The following is a 10,930-nucleotide window of genomic DNA, read 5'->3' as shown; positions in this document are numbered from 1 at the left end:
CACCATATAAGAATGCAGGAATTCCCCCCCCCTTTCCTATTCCGTTTGAAGCCAAGCCAAATCAGATTAGTTTTCAGCAAGGAGAGTAAAAGAGAGGTTTGCTTTTTTTTGGCAGACTCTGGAAAGTGTAGGAGCTTTACCTCCAGTATTCAGGTTTCCCCCCTATTTTTCTGCACTGACAATCCTGAAGGAGACATGTTTTAAGAAATATGTAATGAGAATAAGGAACTAGAACTTGGGGGTTGTTGGTTTGATACCTTAACTGTCTTGGGAATTACAGCAACTATGTTTTTTTTCCTATCCAACATTTGTTCTATTCACTACTCAAAATTGTTTTTTAAACAAACTGCAGATAACAATAGCAGCTTGTTTTCTTTGGGATCCCCTTCTGAAGCAACATCAGTTTTGCCACCAGGAGTAGGATGATAGGTTTTCTGAAATTATATAGCTACTAGAGAACTTAAACTGGCTTGATGTGAATTGCATGCCTTTGGCCTAAAACCTATTGAATCAAAGGTATATAGCTGTAAAGGAAAAACGAGTGGGAGGGAGAAGGATAAAAGCAAGCTCTGGTCTGGTGCCAGTTGCTGGTTTCAGCTGTATGGGAAACCTGCAGGAAAGGTTGGGAAGGTATACAACCATCTATACAGCTGGTTGGAACATGCTTTAAGTAAGCCATGAATACCCCACACAAGAATATGGTAGCTTTACCTGTAGGGAACTTAATTTGTTGGAGCAAAGCAGCCTTGAAGCTTTAAAAAGACCTAGCTGAAAAGCAGGAAATAATGATTGGAAGGGGCAGGGGGTGAGCTTTTCAAATTGTAGTTTAATGCTGGCTGCTGTGGTCATGCAGCTGCAGAAAATAATGCAACCTTAACAGCCTTGTAAATAGATGAAAATGTCTCTTTGTAAGATGCAAGAGGGCTCCAGTCAAACATTCTAGGCCAAAATTACACAAAATTAAAAAGCAGGATAATACCACTTAAGAACATTCATGGCTTTTTGTGCTTGATAGTGTAAAGCTGCTGTAAACATGATCTATCTCCCTCCCTTTTGAATCCCACCCAAGTTTTTGTTAGCTGGGGATGAAAGCAGTCAGAACAGAAAAGACAAACTATTCAAGCAAGCTTTTAAGTTGAAATATTTCTGCCTACAGTTAGGTCTTCCTTTAATCTTAGACATTAGAAGCATGCTTATATCCAAGCCCAATGCAGCTTTTAAACCAGAATCTGAAGCAGCTTCACCCAGAGTTTTTGAAGTACTCATGTTTTGTTTTGGGGTGAGGGACCAGCCTCAAAAGTACAGATTGACAATAAGACATTAAAACTTTTTACTACTGTACTGAAATTTTTTTTACTTTTATTACCATCTTAAGTTGGAAGCTACAAGATTGGGAAGAAAGCAATGTTTGGTTATTTTTAAAGAAGTCATGAATTGCTATACCTATCCTGGGAAAATGCAATATAAACTTGTTACCCAGCTGTTGGGAAAAACAGAAGCTGATTGCATGGGTGGGGTCTGTGATGCAATTTATCATACCCCACCTGCATTTTGGTTCTACCAGCAAATGAAAAAGAATGAAGGCTTTTGCTAGCTTCAAATAAACCTTTAAAGCAGTTCTTTTTTAGAGATGCTACATAAAGCACCTGTGCTAAAAATTAAAAATGCCATGTTGGCTACCCTTGTTCAGCTACTATGACTTGTAGCTTCTCACTTCAGTTTTATATTCCTATACATAAAGTGCCATGCACACTAATGATGCTCTACAGTTTTAAATCTCTGGCATCAAATTGCATGCTGCAGTATTTACTGTTAACCCTTTCAAGGAAGCTTAATGACCTCACTTGTATATATATTTCAAAAGGTTTGTCCCTCTCCAAAGTGTAACCCACCCACACTTGAGTGTTCTTAAGGTCAGTAGCAATGGGAGACTGAAAATGAAGTGTTAGGAGCAAATTAGATGCGCTAATACCCAGCTGGAATGGAAGCTTCAGGTAACATAGTTGCTGTTGCTCAGGTGAGCAGGTGGAATAGCTGTTCCCATTTTTCTCGGTTGCAGCCTAGTTGCAAAGCCTGTTGATTGGGCAGCTGTGTAGCAGCCCTTGCAGGTGGCCTGAGGTAGACCAAAATTGAGCTTTTTTGAAAATAAAGTGTTTAGGGAGCAGCCCATGGCCCCATCTGCCCGTTCCCTCCCCTCCTCCCTGCTTAGCTACACTTCTGTCATTGGGTGACCGGGGAAGGTTGCCTTGTGAGCATTCACCTTGCGATGATAGGTGTGGCAATATACCAAAGTTACTGCTCTCTAGAACAAGTGTAGGTATGGCTTGTCCCCTGTATGGCATGTCTCACGTTGGAGAAAGACAAAACTCTGGATGATGCCAATCACCAAAGACTTCTGACTTCTGCAGCTCCCTTTGTGGGCGGATAGCAATGTTTTTAGGCTTAACCTAAGGAGTTTCTAGCACTGGTATTGTTTGTCTCCTGTATGGCATGTCAAATGTTGGAAGAAATTGCATTCTTCTCCAATAGCTGGCCTCTTTTTTTTTTTTTTACTTTGAATTTTCTGGAGTCTGAATGTAGCCATGGGCTCCACCCGTTTTCCCAGGTTCTCTCCTTCACCCCACTGCCTTCCTACAGGGAGGGCTGCCTGTATAGCAGGGTTGCAAACTACTTTTTGTAACACTTCTACACTTGAGGAACAAAGGACATGCTTGAGTATTGTTTTACAGTACAACGAAGACACAGAACTTTTACTTCCGAAAGCTACTTGGCAGGGCCTTCTTAAGCATATCCAGTGCAAAGCTCCTTCTGGTGCCCCTCCCCTTTCCCAGAGTTTTAGGGAGGGTGGCAGGGCTGGAGGGGGAGGGTGGCGGCTGGAGGACAGCTGGCTCTTACGGTGGGGAAGAGGCGGAGGCTGGACGCGGCGCCTCGCGGCTCAGCTGGATGCTATGTGCCCTGGTGGCCACAGCAGATGGAGGCTCTGGAGGAGGCGGGTGAGGGCCTTGAATGATGCCGGGAGGTGCCGCATCTAGCCCTCTGCCTCTTACCTGGCACCACTAACCTCTGGGCAAGGTGCTCCTGCTTCTAGGGACAAATGTGCTCTTTCCACAAGCTCCTTAAGGGGAGGAGGAGGCAGGAGTGGCAGGCGATGAATGCTACTCTCCTTGTGGGTCTGTATCTGCTGCCCTCCTTCCAATCGGCTGCCCTGGCCCTTACGGGGCTGAGTCCCAGCCCCGGTCCTTTGCCATGAAGCTTCCCATGCAGGAACTGTAGTTGCAGTTGAAATCCTGCCCGGTGCCTCAACGACAGGTCTCCCAAGTTCTTCCATTTGCACTGTAGAAAAAGGTAACTTGTTAGCTACTGTTACCAACTGTTCCAAAATGATACTTTAGTTCCCAACCAATCGGAAATGCTCTTTGGACTCTTGCTGTGCATGTACATTCATGTTCCATAGGGTGGAAACCCCTTCAGAGATACTCCCATTTGTCCATTGAGACTAATACTCCCTTCCATGTATTACCATTCTTTTTAAGACCTGCCTTCTCAAATGTGTATTACGTAGTTCATTCTTCAAAATTTGCATGGCTTTTTGAGGATTAGAGATCATGCAGATGGCGTCATCTGCATAGAGATTCAATAAATGCTATTCACCCCTTTCCCTAGTGACCCCAATACATGGGTTACCATGCAGAGCCACGGCTGGTGGCTCCAGGGAAACTGAAGGGGACTTTGAGATGGGACAACTCTGCTTTCGTGTCCCTTCCATTTTGAAGTAAGGGATGACTCCATGTCGTTCGTACATGTGCTGGCTTTGTTGAAGCCATAGTAGCAAAACCATATATATGACTTGACACTGCTTTGGGGATTAGACCAAGGTTCAGAATGTAACATTCAAAAGATTGACTTGGATAAACTACTAGATGAATTAAAATATTTTAATCTAATGTTTTTATTTTGAAATCTTCTAAGATAATTTAGTTTTTTGTTACATTGCTTTGACTTTATTCAACCACATTATCCTAAAAATATAAAGTGGCATAGAAATAAAACAAAAAAATTAGAGTCACGTGCATTTTCCAAGCATGGGTTTACAGTCTCTCCATCTAGCTTCTAAACGACTGTATTTTCCTTACTTTCCAGAGCTCTGCCTCCTGCAGCTGTGAGGCCATGCCGGGAAGTTTGACATTTTAGTCATGTCTGCTATTGGGCTAGAGTATTGTTTACAAGGGGGTTGGGAGAGGTTGGTGGTCCTCACCAGATCCCCAATGTCAAAAGTGGTTCTGTTAGACTACGAACCACCTGAAAGAGTTTCCTGGTCGTGTTTTCCAAAATACGATCACTGCTCTTTCTCCAGTGTTGCCAAGGCTTTTCAGAATGGAACTTTCTCAAGAACTGAGGTGTTGTCCCTTGGGCAGATCATACCCAGGCTGAGGGGCCGTTCTCTCCAGTCCATGTGAACGGAGACTCAAAATTCACTATCCACCTGCTCATTGGATGTGTACCTGAACCACTGTCATTGATGCAACCCCCGCCCCCTGTTTTTCTTCCTGCAAAAATACCTTTCAAAACAAGTTAAGAAAAGTTGGGGATTTACAAAAAGACTAGTAAAACTTGACAAGGCAAAAGAAGAAACAAACAGCAATACCTCTGAAAGTTAATATTGGTTGCAAAGAATTAAATCAATTTTTAAACAGTTTTGCGCCATTTGGGCAGCTTCAGCTTCCAAGGCTGCAGTTGGAACTTTCAGGGTTTTACCCAGTAGAAGAGGCCTGGCAGCCCTTGGAGGCAGCTGTAGTCTTGATCCTGAGGGGATGTTCTTATTCTCAGCAGTCCATGTGAACAGAGACTAGGTAGTCAGATTCTCCTTGGGCTTGGTGCCTGCACCCCACTGTAGTCTCTGTTGCACTACGAACTACATGGAAGAGTCTCCTGTTGAAGGTCCTCTTCGCTGTGCTTATCGCCATCTCAGTAATTGTTTTATCACCCCCCGTTTTAGGGGAAATCCTACCTGAGATCCTGTACCCTAGTGCATTCTCCCCCCCCCCCCAGTGCAGCCTGATCCAGCCATTCTGTTGGGAGCCCTGTCCCAATTTGCAATTCAGCAAATATTCCAGCCTTCCAAAGACTGCTGTTAAACTGAAGACTGAGAAGTAAGTCTTTTCTTTATGCCATCCCATGCTTTTGAGGCTGTTACCCGCAGACGCTTTGTGCCCTGGTGGCCACAGCAGATGGAGGCTCCGGGAGTGGTGGGTGAGGGCTGTGAGTGATGCCGGGAGGTGCCGCGTCCAGCCTCCGCCTCTTACCTGGCACCACTAGCCTCTGGGCAAGATGCTCCTGCTTCTAGGGACAAAGGTGCTCTTTCCACAAACTCCTTAAGGGGAGAAGGAGGCAGGAGTGGCAGGCGATGAATGCCACATTCCTCCTTGTGGGTCTGTATCTGCTGCCCCCCTTTCAATCGGCTGCCCTGAGCCCCAGCCCCGTAAGGTCCTTTCCCATGAAGCATCCCATACAGGAACTGTAGTATCAATTCAATAAATCCTACCCAGTGCCTCAATGGCAGGTCCCCCAAGGTACTCCTTTTGCACTGTAGAAAAAGGTAACTTGTTAGCTACTGTTACAAACGGTTCCAAATTGATACTCTAGTTCCCAACCAATCGGAAATGCTCTTTGGACTCTTTGCTGCATGTACTTTCATATTCCATAGGGTGGAACCCCCTTCAGAGATACTCCATTGGTCCATTGAGACTAATACTCCCTTCCATGCATTACCATTCTTTTTAAGACCTGCCTTGTCAAATGTGTATTACGTAGTTCATTCTTCACAATTTGCATGGCTTTTTGAGAGGATTAGAGATCATGCAGATGGCGTCATCTGCATAGAGATTCAATAAATGGCTCTTTACCCCTTTCCCTATTGACCTCAATAAATGGGTTACCATGCAGTGCCGCGGCTGGTGGCTCCAGGGAAACTGTGAAGGGGACTTTGAGATGGGACAACACGGTTTGCCTTTCTTGCTCACCACCTCTGACCACTGCGGGAATATCAGACTGGTGGTATTGTCCCTGAGGCGCCACATTCGTTTATAGCTGACCATAGGAAGTGGGGGGGGGGGTACAAAGGCAGTGCAATAGATATTAATCCTTAGAGGCTATGTTCCAGCCATACAGACGTTTATATATGGGAGCAGTTCTCCATTCCCCAGCCCAGCAAGCTAGACAAAGCCACTCCAGGAGGGATTGCGGCCTGGGAGCCTAAGGACAGGGATAGAAGTAGCCTTGGGTAGCATACTAAAGAGTGGATTGGGGCAGCATTGGACCCCTGGGCCTGAAGCTCACTATCCCTTTTTTTCTTCTTCTTGTTCTTCTTCCTGTTTACTTTATGAGCTGGTGACAGAAGCAGCAGATCACTCCTGCCCTGCTCACTCTTGAGTGCTCCTTGCTTCCCTAGACAGCAAAGAATTAGGCGAGTTGTCCTTGTCTTGTTGCTTGCAGTTACTGTCTTGTTTCAAGATCCACCAGCCTGTACGCTCCGCTCTTTAGTAGGGTTGTGTAGCAGGGAGGCTGAGCCCAGTGGGAGCACAAATGGTGTGGAGAAAGCTTGGGCTGCTCCTTGAAAGAACAGCCATCGTTTATGCCTGCTCAGTTCTGGCCCAGCAAGGATGATGTTTCCTTTGCTGTAATCCTTCTCTTCCCCACCCCCAGTAGTGCCCTATATGCAGGAAAGGTGTTTAGGGGAGAGGATGAACTGCTCCTTTGTAACCCCTTGCTGAAGCTGCACCAGCCCGCCAGGGAGAAAGGTGAGTGTGAAAGCACGCATTACACGAATGTAATTCTGAACACACATTCTTGGAAGTTTGACACATCGGTGGGGGAGCATCTCCCAAGAATAAAAACACCCTTAGGAGCTTGTAAAGTGTTCAAATGGCCAAGAAAAACTTTTTAGGCTGAATTGTGCCTTTTTAGCCGTTGCTAAAAACATTTTTTGTTCAGTTTACAGATTCAGTATGTGCAAGAGCACGTGTTGTTGCTGTATCTTTAGTTTTGCATCTTAGGATTTCTATGGAAATTGTTTCCATTTGGTTGTGTACTTTTTGATGTGTTTTTATCGTTTGACTTTTGTATTTGCTATTGTGTAAGCTATCCCTTTGTACAGCGCCTTTAGCATGGTCCCAACCATGGCAAGGCTGCATACAAATAAAATGTGGATGATTCTGGATTCCAGCACTAGCCAATTTAGCAATGTTCACAGTGGATTCTAAAAGTCATTGCTTTACAGCAAATGAAGTCTCTACTTAACTAGATAACTCCCATGGGATCATTAGCCAATCACATGAGAATTGCTACAATTTGGTTACCAAACAACCAAATTTAAATACGTAACAGGCCTGATATGAGCAATATAAAGCTTTAAATGTCTTGTTGTTTAGTCATGTCCAACTCTTTGTGACCCCATGGACCAGAGCATGCCAGGCTCTCCTGTCTTCCACTGCCTCCCGTTGGTCAAACTCGTGTTGGTAGCTTCAAGAACAATGTCCAACCATCTCGTCCTCTCGTCCCATTTTCCTGGTCCGCTGAATCTTTCCCAACATCAGGACCCCAAATGTCACAGGTTGTTCTGTTAGACTACGAACCACCTGAAAGGGTTTCCTGGGGCTGTTTTCCAAAATACGATCACTGCGCTTTCTGCAGTGTTGCCAAGGCTTTTCAGAACGGAACTTCAAGAACTGAGGTGGTGTCCCTTGTTATGGTGCATGTTGGAATTGAAAAGTCAGCACAGATCAGGCTGAGGGGCCGTTCTCCTCTCCAGTCCATGTGAACAGAGACTCAAAATTCCCTGTCCACGTACTCATTGGATATGTGCCTGAACCACTGTAATTGATGCACCTCCCCCCCCCCCCCCGTTTTCCTCCCAGGCACATCCCACAAAAATACCTTACAAAACAAGTTAAGAATAGTTGGGGATTTACAAAAAGACTAGTAAAACTTGACAACAAGGCAAAGGAATAAATAACTAGCAATACCTCTGAAAGTTAATATTGGTCAAAAACGATTAAATCAATTTTTAAACAGTTTTGGGCCATTTCGGCAGCTTCTCCTTCCAAGGCTGCTGTTAACGCCCAGGGTTTTGTTTCCTACCCAGTAGAAGAGGCCTGGCAGTCCTCGGAGGCAGCTTTAGTCTGCCAGGGCCCTGCCCTAGGCCTGGTGGAGAGAGGCAGGGGGCAGGTCCCACAAGACTCACAGTGGGTGGTGTTTTGTCCTGGGCAACCAGTGATCATGGATCAGGGAGATCTCATCCGAGCCGACCTGAAGGGCTTGCTGGTAGGATGACAGGAATTCTCCTAGGTTGGAGCGGGGGGGGGGGCTCCCCTACCGCACTGCCCCCTGTTCTAAACTACTGCATTTGAGGCCCCCTTGCTCTCGCCAGCTCCTCCTTCCGGGCACATTTTTCAGATGCCCCCCCCCAGGGGTCTGGCTCACGCCCTCATCCCACCCCTGAGGCATCAACTCCCAAAGGGATGATGAGCTTCTTTGTGGCCCCTTTGTTGCCATCCCCTTCCCCAGGGCAGCCTGGCTTTATTTATTTTGATGTATTTTTAAAAAAGATTTTCTTGGTTTACAAAAGTATGCAATGTCTCTCTTTTTCTTTAAAGTAGCATTTTTTGCAAATCAGTTTCATTTCTTGAGACATTAGGAAGAAAAGGCTGAAAGGTGGAGGGGGAAAGGTGAGTGAGGGTGGGGTGGCAATATTTCTATTTTACTTAATATATGTGGGGCTTGGTGTCAGCGTCGCTTGTGCAGGTTCTCTGCTGTTAGCAAGCGGGCTTTATACAGTTTCCTCCAGCAGCTGGTGTTCACCTAAGCTGGGGCAGTGGGTATTCCCACTATTCCCTGCCCGCCCTCAAGCTCCTGGTCCCCTGCCCTACCTTTACTGCTTGCCATCTAATCCACCAACTCTTGGGTCTTAACCACGCTTGATCCTATCCTCCTTTATCCAGCCATCCATGCTATCCTGTGTCTGGGCGCTTTGCCCATAAAACCCAATCTTTAAAGATCTATTTGAGTCCGTCCGTCCCCCCCCCCCCCGGATTGCCATTTGCTCTGATGCAGCTTTAAAGAGCGGGTTTAATAACTGCTTTTTCATGCAGATCTGGGAAAGACTCCCTCCTGGGCAGAACTGCATTGGCCAGCCCATAGAGCCCATTGCCCATCCTGGCCTGGCTGGCTTTTAGGAGCCAGGATGGGCAAGAATCAAGGAGATAGGTGGTGCTTTCACCCAAGAAAGCCTCTTCACACCCTCACAGGTAATGGGTGGAAGTTGATCCCATACAACTTGACTAGACGGAACACCGGCATTCTCCGGCCCGGCTACCACGGTGCTGGAGCCTTCCCTCTTTCTGAAATCTTACCAGCATAAAACTTTGTGAAGTCATTGCAGGAGGTCTTGTGGTCAGCTTCAGGATCTGTCCTTCCAGTGAGCACTCAGGGCTGATTTCCTTCAGAATGGATAGGTTTGATCTTCTTGCTATCCATGGGACTCTCAAGAGTCTCCTCCAGCACCGTAATTCAAAAGCACCAATTCTTCGGCAATCGGCCTTCTTGATGGTCCAGCTCTCACTTCTTACATCACTACTGGGAAAACCATAGTTTAAGTATACGGACCTTTGTCGGCAAGGTGATGTCTCTACTTTTTAAGATGCTGTCTAGGTTGGTCATTGCGTTTCTCCCAAGAAGCAGGCCTCTTAATTTTGGGACAGCTGTCACCCCCTGCAGTGATCATGGAAGCCAAGAAAGACCCCAGGTTTTTCGTAAATGGCTTGCAGCAGATCTTGTGGTCCTCACCAGACCCCCAATATCAAAGGTGGTTCTGTTAGACTACGAACCACCTGAAAGGGTTTCCTGGTGCTGTTTTCCAAAATACAATCACTGCTATTTCTGCAGTGTTGCAAAGGCTTTTCAGTACGAAACTTCCTCAAGAACCGAGGTGGTGTCCCTTGTTTGTTTGTTGTTTTTGTGTGTGCTTCAAACCTTTTTGTAATGCAAAAAAGAACTGACACAATAAAGGCCTGATTCCATTGTGGGTTCTCGTAAAAAGGGGGTGGGGTGCAAGAGGGTCTCAGTTCACAACAAATACTTTGTGTGCGGCCTTTGCAACCCAGCAGCTACCACAGCGAAGTCCACACCCAGCCAGGCTTCCATCCCATCCAGGCAGACCAGAGTGCTGGTGGGCAAGGAAACCACAGGAAAGGAACTGAAACGGGAAACAAAATCTCCCACGTCACATACAAAGGGGAAGAGAGGACAAAAGGAAAATGCGGAAATGCTACATTTCTCTTCCATCTCCTCCCCATACATATTTCTCCTGCTTGTAACATTGCCAATAGAACCCAGTGAAAAGGTTTTCGGGATGAAAAAAGAAGGGTGCCTCAAGCAACAGTAATGAAGCCATGAATCAGATTGTGTGAGGGAGAGAGGAAGCTGCTCCTCTTGCTCTTGCAGCTGAAATTCTCCAGGGGCACTTCTTGTGCGCAGCAGAATCTTGAGTGCATGCCTCCTCCTGACGCCTGTCTCTGCGCCGCTCACTTCTACTGTGTGTCAGCCGGAGGACGTCTCCCAGGCTGGGCATCCCTTCATCAGCCAAGATGCCCATCTGGCACTGCCCTGCAATGACTCAGAACAGCAGGCCCAAGTTGCCTCCCTAGCAAGGTGGGAATGGAGAGATGGGTTTCACCCGGCACTCGGTCCCAGTCTTCCTCCCATTCGGAACCAACCAGAATGAAGTCAGTTGTTGACATATTCAGGATGGATAGCAGGAAGGGCTCCTCCTCCAAGGCTAGACATCGCTCCCACTAGACGCAGTGTCAGCAAGCCACCTTGAAAGGCGGACTGGACAAAAGGCAGGGAGCAGGAGGAGGCCCTCTGTGGCCACAGG

Source organism: Podarcis gaigeae (assembly GCF_964106915.1).
Source record: "Podarcis gaigeae genome assembly, chromosome: 17".
NCBI lineage: Eukaryota > Metazoa > Chordata > Lepidosauria > Squamata > Lacertidae > Podarcis > Podarcis gaigeae.
This window is presented reverse-complemented; position numbering follows the sequence as displayed.